We start from the raw sequence: 16103 nt of genomic DNA on the forward strand, positions 1-16103 counted from the left end.
TAAACAACACATAAATCTCTCACAGAAACCAAACTTTGATTTCTGAACTCAATCAGCATCATCGACCATTTCAGCTTCTCACCTTGCCACTTTAACTCTCAGCTCTTCCACACGAGTTCTCACGACTGCAGGAAGTGAATTGTTGAACTTCTCCAAAATAAGAATCTCTCTAAGAATGTCATAGGGTTGATCTGTTTTTAATACCTTTACCCACCTTTCAAAATTACTTTGTTTGATCCTTTCAAACTCAATGCGCGTTTAACCAGAGACCCTTTTTGAGATTCCTGTAATGCTGTCTGTCAGCTTCTGGCCCAAGCTCATATGCACTTTCAGATGGCATACTGGCCACTCCATACTGGCCAGATACCTCATCCAATAGGGATGCAAATACCTATCAGCTTTGTTTGGATCAACTAAATCCACATGGCCACTGGTGTCTGCATTTGCTTAGCCACTTCTCAAACGAAATTCAAAAGGCTTCACCATCCTTCTCATCAAATTTAGAGAATGCCTGGATGCATTTAAACAGATCCCCATTAGACCATTATTTACAATAGGGTTGCTCAACCTCACTATCCTCCTCATCCAGCCGACCGTCTATCTTCATCTCCGCCATCTATGTCCACTTTCCTCTCTAATTGCTAATTTTTCAAGTTGAAACTCTCTGCTTTTCTTCTGTCCTTTTCTCTTTTTCTTCTTCATTTCCCTTTCTTTTATTTCTACTTTTCACCATAATTCAAACTGTTTCAATTCCTTCTCATGTTCAAGGTGCCTCATTTGAAATTGAATCCCAGCCATTTCCAAAGAGTCTGATGGCGGTTCCACCAAATGTAATTGCCGAGCTATCGCTGTAATTATCTCACATTTTCTCACAGACAATCGCAACCCCAACTCCAGCTTGTCTGTCAATTCCTACAGTTTTGCCTTCATTATCTTTTGTAAAACCCCCAACTTCACTTTTCCACACACAGAGAACTCTTGCTGACTGAATGTTTATACAAAAAATGCTAACCGAATTCAACATCGGGAAAGAAGACACTAGCAGCTACCATATGCGACCTTTGAACTCAATAGTCTCCTGGTGCATACTCTCCAGTGTCTGCATGAGCTTATTCTGGATGCTTTGGTTTCCTCCCACAATCCAAAGATGTGCATGTCAGGTGTATTGGCCATGATAAATTGTTCATAGTTTTCAGGGATGCGTGGGTTAGGTGCCTTAGTCGGGGTAGATGTGTAACAATAGGGTAAAGGAATGGGTCTGGGTAGGTTACTCCTCGTAGGGTCGGTGTGGACATGTTGGTTCGAATGGCCTGTTTGCATACTGTATGGATTGTAATTGTAAACCCAATTTGGTATTATCGACTTAGAACCAGACAAGAGACCCCAGTTTGCTATAGACCAACCAGACCGCCTCAAACTATTTTAAGAAGGTAGCTTGGATGCCGATCTTTCCTTATTTTAATGGTAGATGTGAAGTGGGAGTTCCAGATGTGATGCTACTAGTCAAACCACTCACCATTAAGTAAAACGCAATATACTTAAACACTCTAATGAAAATCCAGACAAAATGAAGAGGAATTTAGAATAACTTAAATATTGGAAATCTTCACCGAATAATGGATGCAGTACCTTCTACAAATGAACTGGTCCAATATACTAACATCACCTAAACACACCTCTTGGTAAAAAGGAACATTCAGACATGTGTTCTTGCATACGGTTCTCCAATCCAGGAGGAAACAGCATCAAGTGAGGTTCCAGACAGAATAGCAGCTCGGGATAATTTACTAAAACTTACAACCTTCTGGGACCCCAAGCACCTGGTGATTGTTGTAGCAACAATAAAAAGAAACCTAGAAAGCCTGGTCTGTGCCAGCTGGCCATTGTTACTACAATTTATTTTTAAAAACACTAAACGCCCCGTAATTTATTTACTTGAGCCGTTTTCAGTAGGCAGTTTGGCCTTTAAGATCTCTTACAAAAAAAAGGATAAAATAACCTTTTATTTAAAAAAGTGACAGCATTATCAGGCAATTTAGATGCCTGGTCCTTTACTCAGTGGGCTTCCTCGTGTTACTGATCGCAAGATCACCAGAGAGGGACAGCCACAGGTACTGACCAAGTTACAAGGATGTTTCTCATAACTTCTGAAACACGCCTAACCATGGACCATCATATGGGACATACCAGGAAGTGAACAACCGCTTATCACACCCCATTTCATTATTTCTGAGCTGCACAATGCCAGCACTCGATACATTAGGGAGCCAAAGCCCAAGGCCAGGGAAATATACAAAGGTACAGACAGTTAATTAACTAAAAAGATGTTATGGAAATATGGGGAACAAGTCAGGGTAGTGGGACTAACTGGAGAAGTGAGATCTTCGTGAGTAAAATTACAAGAATGAGAACATTCAATAAAGGCATTGCTAGATTAGCTGAAATGGTTTGTTACATCAAATTCTGAATCTGCTTCACAGAACACCACAAACAACATTAACTGGGACAAGATGACATCCCCGTATGGAGGGCTGTGCAAATCATGCTCGCGTGTTGCTCAGTAAACTACACTATCTGCCCAGTATGAGAGTATTGCAAACTTTACTATCATATGCTAACTATATTCACATCAGGTTACTGCCTACAGTGGGAAGGTTTGCTCTCTCTGCTTGGTTCATCAGAGAGAGAGAGAGAGAGAGAGAGTGCATGTGTGCGCGTGGTTGGCGTGGTTAAATGAGAAACTCATTGTCTGAGAAAGAACGCACATGAAGAAAACAATTTTAAATACGAACAACTGGCAGGCTTTTTATTAATCAGCAGAGAGAACGAGGGAAGTTTCATGGACAGATAAGGTAAAGTGTTTGAGAATGGTAAAATAAAGGCATTGCCAGACACAGCAGCAATATACGTCAGCGTGCATGAATGACAGATGGATGGGAGTTTGGTGTGAGTTTGAATCAGATTTGTTTGGGCAGGTTTGAAGCCGGGAGCATCAGCAGCAGATTTTTGCCTTCATTAAGACTGTATTTCATATCTCATGATTCAAACAGCAGATGGAATAAACCAGTGAGACATATTCTGGAGTGATGAGTATCTCAAGTTAGAAATGATCAAGGAATGGTGTCAAGAATCAACTCAGTGTCAAAGGGATCTCCCACATTTGTGACGTGTCTGCTTCTGCTGCAGATATTGTCCAGGGATGGGATGGAAACAGTAGAGGAAGTGGAGTTTGTAACCAGAACAGTAGACAATGACCTCCATGCTCTTAACAGCAAAGGCAATGATATAATGAATTGTGGTTCTCCCCTGAAACAGAATAGGTCAACATAGAGACCCGGAATAACACTGCCAGAGCAGAGAGCGAGACAGTAATTGAACACCTTCATTGATGTCAGTTAGTAGTGGTCTGTAAAGTGAATATCTGGATTGAGAGATTCCACTGGAACAATAATTTTGGCAAGAAGTGTAGACTATATGAAATAACAGTAATACAGTCATAACTGGTTTATAGAAAACAAAATCTGGACAGTGACACTCACCAGGAACACCAACGATAGCCAGGAAGGGATAATAGAAGTATTTAAAAATGAGAAGAGCGTAATAGATCCGCCATGATAATGACAACCAATCAACTGCAGAAAGATACCAAGCATAATATGATAAGCTCCTGTCTATTGTTGAAATATTCCTCTCTAATGTTCTCAGATTATGATCCATTGTTGGAATATTCCAGTCTAATGTTCCCAGATTCTGATCCATTGTTGGAATATTCCAGTCTAATGTTCCCAGATTCTGATCCATTGTTTGAATATTCCAGTCTAATGTTCTCACATTCTGATCCATTGTTGGAACATTCCCGTCTAATGTTCTCTCCTAAGAGTCTGATCTCTCCTCCCCCACTCTCTGGATCTGCAGATCCCCGGCAGTGCTGTCGGTGATGGTCCCGCTCATGTTGTGGGTTGACACATTGTACGGAGGCTATTTATCATTAAAAGATGGAAACTCTCCACTGTGATAATTAGAATCCATGGAGGTTGGCATTAATCACAGTCACTGAACAAACAGACTCAGTTAACAAGTTCCATACATCACTTTTCATTTATTGGTTTTGGATGGAATAGTTGAGGGTTGCTGAGGGATGGACCATAAATCTTTCAATCTTTTTGATCTTTTTTTCCTTGTATATGAGAATATTAACAGAACACTGCAGCAGTCTATATATGTCCCACTCTGTTTATGAAAGGAGGCGGTTATATAAAAAAACAGATCGGCTGCATAATAAGAAGTCGGGTGGGCAAGTTTCTAGATACCTGAACACAAAGTGCGGTACTTATTGACCAGTGTGAGGCTACTCATGGTTTTAATGCCCTGTTATCAAATCCTTTCATAACCTTGAGACAGAGCATTGAGACTGCTGCTCAGGAACTGGCCAAAACAATTCTGTTCCTATGGGCCTTACAGAGGGATAAGAGAAAGCCATTTAGCCCATATTAGTCTGTTGCTACTTGAAAAGGTGGAAAACTGGAATATTGGCACATTTTGCCAACAGAATCATTCAAAACAAAGAGATGTGTCACTGCAGCTGTATGAGGTGTTACTGACAGGGCACCTGGAGTACATTGTGTTCTCTGTGTTTCTGTAACTGAGAATGGTTGGACCGCCATTAGATACAGTTTACCGGCAGTGCGTAATCCACGGGTTGCTGTGTCATTTGATGTCTCGGGTCTGTTACACAGGGACAGGAGGATGCCATGAAGTCTCTTGAGTCTATTTCAGAGGGACATGAGGAGGTCATTCAGCCTCTCCAGTCTATTACAGAGGGACAGGAGGAGCCTATTCAGCCTCTCGAACCTGTTCCAGAGGGGCAGGAAGTGTTTATTTAACTTTCAAATCTGTTACACATAAATATTAGTTTCAAACTAGCTGTGGAATAGGAACGACCTGATGTAAACATTAAAGTTCCTACTTTGAATAAGGTCAATTTTGAAAGTGTTAGATGAGCCCTGTGAAAGGTTAATTAGGATACCCTATTCACAGGTAAAGGGATGGTTGGAAAATGCAAGGCGATTACAACTTGGTGTCAGAGAGTCCAGAACCATCGTGTTCCTATTAGTGAGATGGGCAAGGCTGGTGGGTGCAGGGAGTGCTGGATGGCTAGATATATTGATGCTCTGGTCAAGGTAAGGAAGGAGGCATATGTCAGGTAAACAGAGCTGAGATCAAGTGAGTCCCGAGAGGGGTATAAGGGCAGTAAGTGTATAGTCAATGGGGAACTCCAGCCAGAAAAATATGGACATGAGATGGCTTTAGAAATAGGGTTAACGAGGCATTGAAGCAACAGTACACGTCCTTTAATGGCAAAATATTAACTAAGGAGAGAATAGGGCACCTTACAGGTCAGTAAGGCTACCTATGTGCGTAACCATAGGAGATGGGAGGGTCACTAAACAAGTATTTCTCCTCAGTATTTGATGTCGAGGAGATTACAACAGTGAGAGAAGGAAGAAATATATTTTAAATAGTATAAGGGCTTTTACTCAAGAAAAACGGTAAAGAATGTGAAGAGGCTTCAGTCCCTCAACTCCATTCCACAGAAGCAGCAGTTGAGCACAGACCTATTGGAGCCTGTAACTGTGGAGCAGGAGGAGGACATCTACTTTCACACAACATCGATTAGGGACACAGGAACAGGAGGCAGTGACTCAACATGCTCGAGACTGGGACACAGGAACAGGAGGCAGTCATTCAACTGCTCGTGAATGGGACACAGGAACAGGAGACAGTCATTCAACTGCTCGAGACTGAGACACAGGAACAGGAGGCAGTCATTCAACTCCGCGAGACTGGGTCACAGGAACAGGACGGGGACACAGAAAGAGGAGGCAGTCATTCAACTGCTCGAGGCTGGGACACAGGGTCCAAACACAAGATTGAAAACAAAAAATAAAGGTATTGCCAGATGTTTAGCTCTCTCACATTTGCAATCCAACTCACATAACCACTCCATCCATTATACTTTCAGGATGGAGCATTGAGTAGATCCGACTAGCGTACTGCTGAATGCAACCCAGCAATACCCAGAATGGAACTCTGTGCAGCCCACACCAATGCTTGATCTATTATCATGGGCTAAATGTCCAGCGTGGGGAGCTGTGCAGACTGCACTTGTTCGTTCTTATCTCAATCCAGGCATGTAGCATTGTTCGGTAACACTGTATTAGGTCGCTGCCCAGTGTGGGGAAACTTGCAGCCAAATGTTGGAAGTGACAGAATGTGCAGCTCCAATCCATTTACAGCTCCATATCTCCACTATGCCTGCGATGGAGAAACGTCAATGGAAACAGTTTAAGGCGAGTATCACATCAGGTTTTAAAGTTGAAATAACTGAGATAATATCCAATGATGTTTCGTGAATGGTACGAAGTCGTTAGAGGGGGATGGTAATGTTATAGCGGTTGCAATATAAGCCTCCAAATTAACAATGGGAATTAAGGAAGAAATATACAGGGAGACTGGGGAGACTTGCAGGAGAAACAGGATTGTTATAATAGGTGATTTCAATTTTCCGAACATAGACTGGGACTTCCAGATGGTTAAGAACTTAGATGGAACGTAATTTGTTAAGTGTGTTCAGGAAAGTTTCCACAATCAATATATAGAATAACCTACTCGGGAAGGAACAAATTCGACCTACTGTTGGGAAATAGGGCAGGATAGGTGGAGATAAAGTGGGGGAGCATTTTGGGAAAAGTGGTTAGAGTTGTATTAATTTTAAAATAGTTATGGGAGGGTCAACATTGATCCACAGATTCAACTTTTAAATTTTGGCAAGGCGTATGTTGTTGGAATTAGACAGGGGATTGCAGGGGATGATTAGAGTTGTTTGTTTCGAGGTAAAATGATTTTGAGCAAGTGGGAGGGCTTTAAAAGTGAGATAGCTCGAGTTCAAGGTTTCCATTTTCCTGTGAGGGTGAAGGCAATGTGAGACTGGAAGAGAGAACCCTGGATGTCAAGAGATATTGAGGCTCTGACCAGAAAAAAAGGAGGCGTGGCTCAGGTTCAGGCAGCTCGGATCAAGGGAATCCCTGGAGGTATACAGGGGATAGAGGAGTTTACTGAAGAAGGAAATCAGCAAGGTGAAAGGGGGTATGGGATAGCCTTGGCTGAGAAATTTAGAGTGAATCCAAATTCAGTATAGTAAAGATAAAGAACAACTAGGGAGAGAATAGGATGCTTTAAAATCCAAAATAGGCATGCATGTGTAAAACCTCAAGAGATTGGTGAATTCCTCAATTTCCCCTCTGTGTTTACCATGAAGAAAGACATGAAGACCTGTGACCTTTAGGAGGTTAGTTGTCAAATCTTGGTACTGTCCATATCACAGTAGAGTTTCTGTTGGACATATTAGAGACAAATCTCTTGGTCCTGACCAGATACATCCAAGAGGACTGCAAGAGGCTAGAGATAAAGCTTACGGGCCAAGATACCGGAAGTCTGGGCAGTAGCAAACGTTGTGACATATTCAAGAATGGCTGCAAAGAAAAACCCAGGAAAGATAGACCAGTAAGCTTCACACCTGTTTTCGCTAAACCACTTGAGAATCTTCTGAAAGATAAAATGTGCATGCATTTGGAAATACAGAGTTTGACTTGGAGCAGTCAGCATGGTTTTGTGCGTGGCAGATCCTGTCTTACAAATTTTGTAAGAGGTTTTTGAGGAAGTGACCAGGGGCGTTGACGAGCGCAGGGTGGTAGACATCTTCTATTTGGATTTCAGTAAGACCTTTGATAAGGATCCACATAGTAGGCCGCTCTAGAAGGTTAGATCGCATGAAATCCAAGGTGAACTGGCAAATTAGCGATACACTTGGCTTGACGTTATGAAGCAAACGGCTATGGTGAAAGTATGCTTGTCGGACTGGAAGCCTGTGACAATTGGAATACCTCAGGGGTCGGTCCTGGGCCCATTGCTGTTTGTTATCTGTATCAATGATTTGGACCAGAGTGCACAATGCAAGGTTAGTATGTGTGCAGATGACACTAAAATTAGAGACATCGTTTATAGCGAGGAACCTTATCAGAAATTGCAGCAGTACGTTGACCAGCTGGGAAAGTGGGACGGAATTAGCAAATGGAGTTTAATATAGATAAGTGTGACGTCTTGCATTTTGGAAAGTCAAATCCAGGTAGGAGTTTAATGATGAATGAGAGGGACTTAAGGAGTGTAGTGGAACAAAAGGACATTGGAGATCAGGTGCATGATTATCTGAAATTTGGGTCACAGATACACAGGACAGTGAAGAAGGCTGTTGGCACACTGGCCTTCATCAGGGCATTGAGTATAGAAGTTGGAACGTTATGTTGCAGTTGTACAGAATGTTGGTAAGGCTGCAGTTGGAGTATTGTGTTCAGTTTTGTTCACCGTGCTCTAGAAAGGATATTATTGAACAAAAAAGAATGTAGAAGGAATTTACAAAGATGTTTCTTGGCCTAAAGGGTTGAGTTATAGGGAGAATTTGGACAGGTTAGAACTTATTTCTTTACAGCGTAGAACTGAGAGGGTTCTTATAGAAGCATAGATTTTATCAAATCATGAGAGACGTGCTCAGGGGTGAATACTTCAATTTTTTGCAAGGTTGGGGAATCGAAGACGAGAGGACATCTGTTCATGTTTGGAGAGGAAAAAAATAAACAGGAACCTGAGGGTCATCTTTTTTACGCAGAGTGTGGTACCCACATGGACTGAGCTGCCGGTGGAAGTGATTGAAGTGGGTACAATAACAACATTGAAAAGGCATTTGGACAAATACACAGATAGGAAAGGATTAGGTGGATACAGAGCAATGGCAGGGAAATGGCAGATTGGCAGATAAGGGACAATTACACATGGTTTGTTGACGGAGCATGGCGGGTGTATTAGATGGGCGAGGACAGAGGGAGAACATTCTCTTCCCAGAAGGAGCCACAGCACTAGACCCACCAAGCATGGTCTGAGTTCACCGCCTAGCTGAGTGCAGTATTTGAGGTCTGAAGAAATGTCCAGTAATACAGGACAAGCATCAATAACCTTCCCTGCTCTGTCAGGATGGGTGTCACCGTATTCTCTCTGCTCCCTCACATCACTGTATATCTGTGATCACAGCTACCCCTGAAAAAGGCTCATGGTCCCCCACTCTCACAACTGCATGCAACGCTTACTCTCTCTCTCTATCTCTCGCCTTTGCAAAACATCCCACACAGTTATAGAATATTCTGGCGAATGCCGATTATGGAATGTTCCAGATAATGTTCCAAATGATTCCCAGTTTCAGGAAAATGGCAGTGTCCCAGTGTGTAACACATAAGAGGAAGGAATAGAGAAGTACGTTTTTCAAATCACACACAATTCAAACCATGCTGAGGCCATTCAGCCCTTTAAACGTGGTCTAGCATTTAATAAGGTCCCCGCTGAACTGATGGTCTTCTCAGCTCCATGTTACAGGAACTTTCAACCATTCAACCCCCTGGGTCCTGTCCATGGCCAGACAGCACTCAGGCACTTTTATCCTTGGTTTTTTGAAGCGCCTGTTTGAGGGCATTTCCCATGGTTACGGATACCTAGCAATATATTCCATCATTTTATACTTGCATGCAACGGTCAGCATGCTGTACACAGACCGAACAAAAATATACACTTATTTTATGTTTATAGATATCCAATCACACTTAGTAATTCTGGTTATGTCACTTGACTCACCTTAATGATATTAAACCAAAAAGAGCTTCTAAACACGTCTTGTTATAAAATACAATTTCGAGCAGAGAACGTTTTTACCCTCAGCCTTTATCTTGACCGATATCTGAATTGTACAACCTTCCTTGTTATGAATGTTTCTCTTACCCTTTGTCTGTGATTTTTTCTCTCTGTAACAGCTACATAATTCTCCCACTCAGTTGGCTGGACGGCTGGTTTGTGATGTAGAGGGAGGCCAACAGCGCAGGTTCAGTTCCTCACACTGACAGAGGTTACCATGAACGGGACGCTCTCTCACCCTCACCCCATCACCCGAGATGAGGTGACCCTCAGGATAAACCACCATGAGTGGTCTCTCTAATGAGTTTCCTCTGGGAGACTATTCTATCAATGTTAGCATTTTAAATCAAAAATATTTTTATTGATAAAGAAATTTTTAATATTATAATAAACCAATAACAACACAACTCAAATAACTGAAAAAATTCCAATTGCATGTACATACAAAACAAGTTAAAACACTACACAGACAGAAGAAAAAACAAAACTAAATAATAAATAATGAATAAATAATACAGCTCAGCATAACATAAAGATAGCTCTCGTTCATCAAGAGCATTAGCTGATGCATACTTTTATGTTCATAGTTTTTCGTCTCTGGATATTAGATTCATTAAACAATATCATCATGGCTGTATAAAAGCCCTTCTTAGAGTGGCAGATAAGCCTGTATCGCAGTAACCCAAAAAGGGCTGTTGTGTCTTATATATAGCTATGTTTTTTGGTGCACCATACTGGTGAGAAAGTCCAAAGGGATATTCTCCATGGAGAGCTTACGACGAACCAACAAGCACGGTTGGGTGGGTGGTTGTGGGTGGGGGGTCGGGGATCAGACATCCAACACAACACATATTTGTCCTAGCACGGAAAGTAAGGATATGATTTCTTTCACATCTACATCTGTGTAAAGTACCCTGGGCAGGCCCAGGAAAGGAGAAACCAGGTCCATCTCCAATTCAGTCCCCAAGACCCATTCTATCACACCTGACACAGTGCTCCAACATAGATGAAGCCTGCAACAGGACCACAAGCAATGCGTAAGAGTGCTTCTAGTCATTCTGCATTTAGAACATGATGAAGATAATCCCACTATGCATTTTGAGAGACAATCTGGAGTCAGATAGACCCTATGAATAATTTTCAACTGCATGAAATGGGTCCTATTACAGATCAAAATCCTTCCAGCATTTTCATAAATATCCTCCCTTGTCTCCGAAGTGTTGTGAACCCACAAGTCTCTCTCGCAGACAACACAAAGCTGTACAGTCTCGTCTGAGGGGACACTTTCCAACCAATGATAAAGGGTACTGACAGAGAGTGTATTCTAAGCAATAGACACCCTCTTCCCTCTATCAGATCTGTAAGAGTCTTTTAAAAGTGTGTGTGTTTTTTTTTTACAGCAATTCTCTGATCTGCAACAAAATACAGAAGAGGACTCTACTAGGTAGTCCATACTTACGAGTTATTTGATCAAATGATATCATTCTTTCTCCTCAAATGAAATGTGGTGGCTCAATAGATAGTACTGCGGCCTCACAGCACCAAGATCCAAGATACGCAGGTTAGATGAATTGGCTGTTGATAAAGCACCCATAGTGTTCTGGGATGTAAAAGTTGGGGCATTAGTCAGTGTAAATATAGGATGGTAGGGGAATGGTTCTGGGTGGGCTACTCTTCAAAGGGTCGACGTGGACTTGCTGGGCCCAAGGGCTTGTATCCAAACTGTAGGGATTCTACCAGTTCTAAATCACTCAAGCAAGGTACACCCCTGGCTGCCCACAGTTTAAATCTGGAATCCATTATCCCCAGTTGACAACTTGGTATACCATCATAGGGGTAAGAAACATGGTTAAGACTGCATTGTCCTCGAACTGATGCATTGTCATTCATGCTTTAACTTTATTGATACTTTTTGGATTATGACAATACTCCATAACTACTGTCAGTTTGTCTCAGAACAACAGACTAATAAGGGTTCACTTTGTCTGAGAGGGTTCAAAGTCTCACTGTATTGACGCTGAGTCCTCAGCGTCCCAGACACTAATATAGGATAACTAAAAGCTTAATTGATAGCTTTTAATCTGGGACATCTACTCCCCACACTCTGTGGGGTAGTTGCAATTTGGTTAGCTTGATAAAGAGTCGCTTATGATGCCAAATAAAAGAGCTAACCCAGCCATTAAGTCTCTTAATATCTGCCTGGGAAACATCAAAGGAAGCATGCACACGGGGTATAGCAAATAAGGAAGGACATTCATTTTAAGAACAGCTATCCAACCCAGCCAGGATGTTGGAAGTGCATCCCATCTTTGAAGTTCTTGTATAATTTTGTCAAACAAATGGACATAGTTCACGTTAAATACATTTTCAAAAACGGATGTAATCAATATACCGAAATAGAGAAACTCCCCACTCCCGTAACCACTTAAAAGGAAACCAGGATTTACCTTCAATATCAGGTATTTCCCTCAGACCTCCCATAGGCATGGCCAGAAACTTTGTAAAATTAATCTTATAGCACAAAAAGGCGACAAGCGAATTAATGCATTACATCACGTGAGCTGCCGAACTTGTGGGATTTGACAAAAACATAAAACCCTCATCTGCATACAACATAATCTTATGTGACTTGTATCCCACTTCTGGGGCAGGTATGTTGGGGTAATATTCCCAATTGTAGCAGGATGCCACCATGTCTAAGATTGTTTCAGGGATGGGGAAGAGATCAACCCTCGTGTGGCATTTGTGCGGGTTAATGAAGAAACTAAAATTGTTATTTGTGAGGTCGATCTGCCTCCAGACATCCACCAGCTCTAGTTCTGCACACAGACCCATTAATTGCTTACATTATAACGAGGGTATTGGGGGACCTTTGGACATTCTGTCCACCGTGGGGCCATAAGACAGTTGAAATCTCCTTCGACAATATGTGCCACGATGCAAGATAACTTACTTTGGAAAATGCATCTACCAGGATTTTAAGAGGGTGCGCTGGGCATTTAGTGGGTGGGGCAAGAATCGTTCAAAATACAGTATTATTTCCCATAGTTCATGGAAGATACCTTCTAACTAGCATGGCTTCTCCCCTCTGCCTAGTATTAAAAGACAAGAAATAAACCCGACCAAACCCGCCCTGCTGTAACGTCAAAATATTCCTTGTCATCAAAGTGCATCTCCTGAAATAGGACAACATCCACCCTCTAGTTTTAAGACTAGAAAGTACATTTTTCCTCTTGACTGGCAGATGGCTCCCCTTAATGTTCCAGGTACACCATTTAAGCACATCATTATCCATAACACATTGTAGCAACATTTCAACTCTAGAGTTTCACATTGAATTACACATCGCTGATCATTAATGAAGAAGACTCATCGAGCCTAAAAACTGTACAAACTAAAACTACAACAACTAACAAGCTCTCAAAACTTTCCAAAGCTAAAAACATAAAAAAAACCAAAGAACAAAACAAAATCCAAAGTTCCAATGACGCTCGAAAGGGGAATTTACCGCCCCCGCCAACTGGGGACGCTTACATATCTTAAAACTTTATCTCCTGCCTGCTACCAATACGGAATCCTGGGCAATTAACAACAAAAATCGGGCTTGAACTGCCCTTCGATTGGCACTTAGCCATCACAACTACCTTTGTAACTCCCTCCAGCTTGAGCTGCACCCCAGACACAAGCAAAGAAGGAGAAAAAGAGTAGTAATACTAACGAAGAAGTTAAAAATGAGTACTCCACCCAGTCCCGGCTATAATTTAATACTGGATAATACTAGAAAAATCCAACAAAATTTATTTAGGAGAGACATGATTATCTAAATATCCAGCTTACTTTAAAATGTCCATAAAGTTTTCGCTTTCTCTGGAGAGTCAGACGAGTTCGTGGATCCATTGAAATCAATACAGAGCACCGCTGGGTACCGTAAGGAATACTGAATCAGAATTCCCTTGCACTTCTCTTAATCTCATCAAAAGATTTTCTTTCCTGAATCACCGCCGCTGAAGAGACCTGAAAGAACATAATCCTGGAGCTCTAGTGAATTAAACCCATCGGATCTTTCCCCTGGGTTCTGAAAGCTTCCATCCCTTTTGTTCATCCCCATAACTAAGTAATTGCGCAAGGACAGGATGAAGGCGTTGGTCTGAGTCTGACTTCCGTGCCGTAATCTGATGAACTGTCTCAGTCTTCACCCTCCTCAGTTTCGAAGTGAAGGGATCGCTGCAGCCAGTTCTTGAAAAAACTCACCGGCTGACCACCTTCTGTCCGCTCCAGCAAACCGACGATGTGATCGTTCTTCATCCTACTCCTGTTCTCGAGTTCGTCATCTTGTTCAGTTAAGGTGCAGACCTATTTTTCAAGGGCGAGGATCCTCTCCCGAGAGGAATCGATCACGGTCTCTGCCACTGCAGTTCGGCACTTGGCATCATCCGTGCTGTTTCCAAGGCTGTCAAGTTGCTGCTTATGTTTTTGGAGCACGGCTGAGAGCGGCTCGAGCCACGGCTGAACGGTTCTTCAATCATGGCTTCAATCATTTCACGTAACTTGATGAACTCAGTGACCAAGACCTGGTGAGTAACTGGGTCTATTGAAGAGCAGAGTGGGTTGCAGCTACAGCCTCAGGTATGCTCTATGCTTCTGACGGGTGCACCGTGTGTTGGAACTTACTCGATCCTTTCCCGTGTTTTGTCATTGCCCTTTGACAAATCGGGATCACTAAAGATTCTATCGCTCTTTTAGTGCTGAAGTTTAAGTAAACGGCTTGGGTGGGTGGATTAGAGAACCACTTTGCCCGTGTGTTGATGCAGAGCCCAGCAAAGCAGACCTTCTGGATCTCCGCCATCTTGTATTCCCCCTTAACATTTTATCGATATTATCATTTCATTTTGCATTTATTCCTGGAGGTTCTGAAGCCGTGTTATTTGATGCCACTGTCTACATTTCCCCCACTCTGCACATTGCTGCCCATTCCTCGATAATCCTTGACTGTGTTCTTGTTTATGAAACTTCCATCTATGCCTCAAAAATATTCTGTATCCCTGCCTCCAACGCTCTGTGTGGAAGAGGTTTCCAAAGACTCACAACACTTTGAGAAAATAATTATAAACATTATGATCTGAGTGTGAGATTAGTCTTTTGTGTCTCCTTATCTGAGAAAGGATATAATTACATTGGAAGCAGTTCAGAGATATTTCATTTCACGTATTCCTGGGGTGAAGGGCTTATATTATGAAGGCTTTAACAGGTTACTCTTGGAATGAGATTGAACCATACAAGTCCTTGATAAGTGTGGATTAGTATGTATCCACGGGGTGTTTGTAAGTCCAAATTTATTGTCATTGTCATAGAACCTCTGTAGTGTGGAGGCAGGGCATTCCGTCCATTAAGTCCACACTTACCCACCAAACAGCATCCCACCTGGACGTGCCCCCAATCTTATCCATGTAACCCTGCACTTCCCATAACTAACCCATCTAACCTACACTTCCGTGGGCACTATGGGCAATCCACTTTAAACTGCACATTTTTGGACTGTGGCAAGAAACTGGAGCACTGGGAGGAAACCCACACAGGCATGTGGAGAATGTTCAAACCACATAGAAGGTTGCCTGAATTTGGAATTGAACCCAGCTCCTTGGTGATGTGAGGCAGCAGTGCTACACACAGATCCAATATATCTCTCTGTTAGTTCTGTTAGTAACTTGTGACTGACTAAAGAAATCTACCTGACTTGTTCTTATCACTGAACCTGACCCAGTCTGAGACATTTATCATCGGCCATATCACCAACCTGGTTACATTTAAAATTTGTTGTGAGCAGTGGAAAAGTGGGACTAGAAAAGGAAAGAGTGACACCCTCCATCCTCAGTCACAACTGGAGTGAGAAAAAAAAATCACGAAGTGGGAATTCATTCAAGTTGGAATTCTCTTTCCCAGAAGTTTGGGATGGTTGAATCTTAATATTATATCGAGGCTAGCTTCGTCTGATTTTCCATAGACAGGTGAATCAGGGATAATGGTGCAAGGAAAGAAAAGTGCAGCTGGGACCATAATGAGATGAACCACGACCTTATTTACTGGTGGAGTAGTGTCAAAGGGCCGAAGAGCCCACTCGTGTCCCTCAGCCCTATGTTGTGATGTTCCATTCTGCCCTTCGGACCAGGCACACAAAGGCAGATCAAGGCCACTCTGTTGGTTGGGTGCAGTTTTGGAAATGCACTTGGAAAATCCAGGCTGGGTCAGGAAGGGACACTTACCCCCAATTCCTGTTTCCAGGCTTCCCCTCTCTGCAACGTCTGCTCCAGATG

Source organism: Hemiscyllium ocellatum, unplaced genomic scaffold (assembly GCF_020745735.1).
Source record: "Hemiscyllium ocellatum isolate sHemOce1 unplaced genomic scaffold, sHemOce1.pat.X.cur. scaffold_267_pat_ctg1, whole genome shotgun sequence".
In the NCBI taxonomy this organism is placed as follows: Eukaryota; Metazoa; Chordata; class Chondrichthyes; order Orectolobiformes; family Hemiscylliidae; genus Hemiscyllium; species Hemiscyllium ocellatum.